Here is a 6,000-nt window from a genome sequence, read left to right on the forward strand (position 1 = left end):
ACTCTGCATAGGTGTCTGGAATTCGCGTAGCTCGGCGACGAGGCTCTTCTTAGATTTTTATTATTATTGAGGTTAATACAGATCTGATCTACTTCGTAAGGTTTTTAATCAAACAATCAACAGTTATAGCCACAGCGCATAACCAGAAAAACCAGAACATAAGCTTAAACATATAGATCTGCGACCAGATGCACAATAATTCAGAAACACTTATCTTTATTAATCTTCTATTTCATTACAATCCCATTCCGCCCTACGCACTCAGCTGCAGGGGTTTGCGCACACAGCTACGGACTCTACCAGGCCTCTACGCACATAATTGCAGAGCTTACTCTAACTACTACCGCCCATGACTCAGACTTACAGGATTAGAGCGAATGTTGCATTCACAAACCCAAACACTTTAGATCTGATCCCGAATTACCAAAAAAAAATGACTTCTAAGCCTAGAGCCCTGCTCTATTTATACATTCCCATGGTCTGCAGACCACGGGTAGGCCGACTTGCTTTCTATTATCTTACATTTTTCTCGGGCAGACAACCCTTTGACTTGACTCATTACAATTCGCGCTCCGCGCATTTCACGGAACTTTTACAACATCAAACCCAAAATTGTGGGCTTTAAGCCCGAAAACCCTTATGCAGGGGACCCACTGCCCAACATGCTCTATACCCCAACTTCCTTTTTATGACTGAGTGCAAGATTGAATCCTTCGACATATTCCTCAATCAATTGTCATTAAGTGATGGGTTTTCTCTGAAGTGCTTCACATCTATAAACTTTAGCAGAGTTGTTATTGAGTCTTTGGATGTGGTTATCTTTTCAAAGCACACACGTACAAGAAGATGAGAAATAATATGCCTGACTAATTTCAAGTTATCTTCCTGCGAATAGGGTGTTCCTTTCCATAAACCTGATGACTCACTATACTTCTTTCTAGTGAACAAATTTGGGACTTTTCATGAATTGTGAGAGAATTTCAACCCCATAACTATCAATTTATTATTTAAAGTTATACCCACTAGATTAGAACCTACACAAGGAGAATTCCATTCCTGTTTCAAAATAACCTGCAATCGACTTATACCATGCTATTTAATATTTTATGTATTTATTCGCATCCTTGGCCTGTGACATAAAGACGCAACAAGTTACCTTGCATTTTCTATACTAACACTCCTAAACAATAATAAAGTATGCCCAAATCTATCATTTCAAATGATCTATGCATCTCACCTTTTGGTTTTTCAATTATCGAAGTTGTTACCTATATTGATGAGATCATCAACAACCGAGGCCATAGTGACAATATCTATTAGATTTTTATCCGTGTTGCACTAAAGGTGTTTTTCCTTCAGCAGCACTAGAGTACATTGTAGTTTCCATTTTGCGGAGAAGTGTACCTAGTAGCAGCCTTGATCTGTGTGCAAATGGGTTGAATTCACAATAGACTTTATCTATTGTTTTGAAGGTGTTTCTCCTTCAATAGTACTTCATCTCAGCAGATCCTTTCAATCTACACCTTCAGCAAATGAATACAACCTTGGGGTACATCTATAGATTCTAGTTTAGTTGTGAGGGTATAGCAACAATGAAAGAATCACATCAATTTTAGGCATCTTATTCTTGTTGTATGAAAGCATGCTTGCCTAGTGTTTCCCAAACTTATATAGAGCCATATTTATTATACTTTTATAGTTTGACTTAGATGCTCACTTTTCTTAATTTAGGTGTTTTTCTTAGTACTATTTTATGCACAGATTTATCTTTAAGAAAAGTGCATAGTACAGAAGGGTTCTATATTTTGAGCAGGGGACACTCTTCTAGGTAGGAGCTACTCTATTCTAGGGAGCTTATGTCATGCATGTTAGGTGCTTTATCCTAGACAAATTTCCAAGTCCTTGCCTCCTTGACAAAGTCCCTTCCAAACAAGACATTGGTGGATAGAGTTCTAAGTCCCTAAATTTTCCAAAAACCCACCTGACCCTAGCTATCTAGCATAAAATCCTTTACACATTCCAGTCATCTCTTGGCTGTCATTTCATAGAGAGAGCCCTCTCTGGTTTGGTAGGGATAGCTACCAAACTAAAATATTGGTATGTGGTTACCTTCGTCGATCTCTTCATCAGCCTGGGACATTATGGAGGATAACAGAAAGCATGACAACTAGGGAGTGCCAAGGTGTTCTAGTGAATGTAAGGTTCCCAAGTCATGGAAAAATGCAATGCTAGTTGTGAGTTCATGACTACCAAAGTGTGTTAGGGAATGCTAGGGCATGCTAAGATGTGCCAAATAGTACGAAGACATGTCAAACAAGCTAAGATGTGCTAAGTGCTAAGGCATGCCAAGATGTACAAGGGTTCCAAGTCCCTGCCTCCTCTTCTTCCATATGATTTCCACTTATGACATTTACTTTGCAATATTTGGTGCATTTGATAGTTATAGGTCATTTATAGGTTATAAATCCTGTCATAACTTCACTTCTAATTGAGTATTCAACTGAACATATTGATTCTCTTATACATAACTATTTTTCCCTCCACCCAATTTTCATAACTTCAATAACCATTAGGTAGGGACCAACATCTTCGATGTTGCTTTGCTTGTTTAGTAAAATATTGCTGAGACTTCAATTTATTGAAAGTTGTAGAATTTACAATTTATGAAGATTCAAGGTCTAATTCTAAAAAATATAATTCTTTAAAGGGTTCTAGCTCAATGGAAGAGCACTTGCTTTACAAGCAGGAAGTTGGTGGTTCAATTCCATCATGCCCTAACATCCATATGGAATGGCAACGATCAATTTTTGGTGATGGAGGCTCTTTTGACCATCACCAATGAGCTTTGGTGACATTTTTCGACCCTCACCAAAAATATGAAATGGTGACGGTCAACGAATGCCACCATATATATGCATCAATAGTGACGACCCTCAAAGATCCGTAACCATAAATCGTTGTTGTTGATATGAAATCGTGACGGTCGTTGTCCATTATAGTCATTATTCGTGATGGACATTGAATGTCACCACAACACCTATACTTCTAGCAATGCGGCTTTTGGTGACAGTCAATGAACGTCACCATATATATGCACCAATAGTGATGGTATTTAAAGATCCATCACAATAAATCATTATTGTTCATATGAAATGGTGACAGTCACTATCTATCATTATAATCAATATTCGTGATGGACCTTCAATGTCACCATAAAACCTATACTTTTGGCAACGCCACCTTTGGTGACGTTCAGGTTTTGGTGACCGACGCTATGGTCCGTCACCATTGCTCATATGAAATGGTGACGATTGCTATCCGTCATTATAAATCATTATTGGTGCCGAAATTTGAATGTCACTACAACACCTATACTTTTGGCGACGCCACCTTTGGTGACATTCAGTTTTTGGTGACGAAGGCTATGGTCCATCACCATTGCTCATATGAAATGGTGACAGTCGTTATCTGTCATTATAAATCATTATTGGTGATGTACTTTGTATGTCACTACAACACGTATACATTTGGCGAGGCCACCTTTGGTGATGTTCAGTTTTTGATGATGAATGCTCTTTTGACTATCACCAATGAGCTTATGGTGACATTTTTTGCCCCTCACCAATGTCCTTTTTTCTTGTAGTGGTTACTTCATTGCATTGGTGCTTATCTTGTTGAATGTGTGTTGTATTTTATTTAATGATCGTTGTGTCTATGTGAGATATTTCGCTGGATAACTAATGAATCATTCCTTGCTCTTGTGTGACTCTCTTAGGATAGTACTAGTATTTTCCTTCTAGAGACTCATTATTGTCTCCCCTCTCGTGAAAGCCTCCTTTACACATTGAAATTGGTATTTCGCAATGTCAGCTTAGTTGTGTATTCAAAGGTTATGTGTATAATCTCTTATGTTATCCATTGAAACCAAGGAAAACCTTAAGTTATGGTGGTCGAGCCAATACTCTGGATGGGGATCCTAATCCAAATGGTGTGAGGTCTAATTGGGAATTCACATCAGGGAGACCCCCTGTATGTTGCCAGTATCCAGCACCATCAACATTCTGGCATTAGAAGGAGGGCTAGATGACAAGTTGTGCCCATTGAGTATGTTTTGAATCTCTTATCTTAAATGGTTCTTCCCCAAATCATACTCCCGAGGTGATTTTACAATAGATCCAATGGTCAACTTTTAATCCTTGGTGAACCTATTTGTAGCTTATCTCAATTAAAGTTTGATTGTGAGGGTGAAATATCCATAGTCATGCATATATCTAATTTTCTCTATTTTTGTGAATTTTATGAAATTGATTGTGAAGATATTAGTTGTGTGCTTTTCTTCCTCGCTCTTGAAGGTTGAGTTAACTGATGGTGCCATACCTTACCATATGCTTCCATTCACTCATTTTTTCAATTCTTGAAGGAACTTCATCAAGCATTTGATAAGTATGATTACTGAGATGTTTACAAATGGATTAATCAACTTAGAATGAAGCATGATGAATTAATAGAGGATTTTGCTAATAGACATCTTCACCTATGTTATGAGTTTCCTGAAGAAGATACATATTGCGATTTGTTTAAACTAAATTTTGAGTGTTTGGTTCATATCTCTTTGAAGCAATTTGAATTTGAACCCTTAGACCATCCTGCTCTCCTAAATTTTGCAAACCATAATATATCTCTAATTTTAGAGAAGGAACCTACTATTCCTTTTGTTCGTTGTCCTCCTCCTTTTCCAGTCCTGAATCGGGTGCCTCCTTATGATGATATCGAAGTTGGGGAATCTAAAAATCAAATTTTTTATCTGTCTTCTCCACCTTCAGATTCTCCCCATGATTTAGATATGATGGAATAAATTTTGGAGTCGTTCATGAAGCCTTAGGTAAAGACTAACCCCTTGACTTATCAAGATGGTATTAACACTCGTAAATTCAGTCTTAAATCTGATTTGGATACTTTTCATCCTCTATCATGTCTTTCTCATGATCCCTTTCCCCTTGATCTACTTGATCAGTCTCTTCCAAATCCAAACAATGATCAGGTGCAAGGAAGTTACATATCACAAGTAGAGGTGTATAAAGGTGAAGATTCTTTTAGCATTTATTCTCTTTTTCAAACCCCTCTATGTAAAAATAATGTCTTTTCATTCTCGACTAATTTAGAGCCTACTAATCTAGGTGATCAGTCAAAAGAACTCAATTTTCCTAATCAATCTAAAGTCATTGAAAACCATCATTTTGATGATGATAACTTTATTGATGTATATGGTGATGAATGCCCAATTGCATCAAATGATCTTTCAGTTTCTCAAGAAGATTTTGATTTGAAATATTTAGATCCAGAATCTAATTTCATCAAAGAAGATATTCTTATGGAAAATTCCTCTTTAGCTCATTATCTTGTTGTGTCCTATTGTTTGCAATGCATTAACTTGTCAAGAAGATACTCCATTCTCTTCAATTTCATCATCTAATGAGTTGAATTTTGAATTGAAACAAGGTAGTGAAGTTATCTATAATGAAGAGGAAAATAAACCACTCATCAATTATCCATTCTATTCCCTATCATTTCTAGTCTTGCATGAGAAAAATATTATGTTCAGGTTACTCATGAGATTTTTCCAATCTATCCATATTTACATGTGCATTTAGAAGAACTTTATGACTTGGGTAATTTGTTTTTTAAGGTTTTAAGGTATGATCAAATTAGTGTTATATATGGATGCCATCCCAATAGTAGTGATTCGGTTAACTTAACTGATAGTATATGTCCACATGCAATTTGTGATCTAACTCTATTTTCAAAATGTAGCTATCCAACCTTTCAAAGTTCCAGGACTTGTCAAGAATTCAAGGCACTTCAACTTTCATTGATGTTTATGTTAGGTTCTCATGATCATGGTGAGATTCCTAAACTAAGTCAGATATGGATTTTCTCACAAAAAACTTTTCTTTGCATGGTTTCATAGAAGTCAAACTCTTTCTTGAGATATTTTCGATA

Source organism: Pinus tabuliformis, chromosome Q (assembly GCF_031772625.1).
Source record: "Pinus tabuliformis cultivar Carrire ecotype Pingquan chromosome Q, CPIR1, whole genome shotgun sequence".
In the NCBI taxonomy this organism is placed as follows: domain Eukaryota; kingdom Viridiplantae; phylum Streptophyta; class Pinopsida; order Pinales; family Pinaceae; genus Pinus; species Pinus tabuliformis.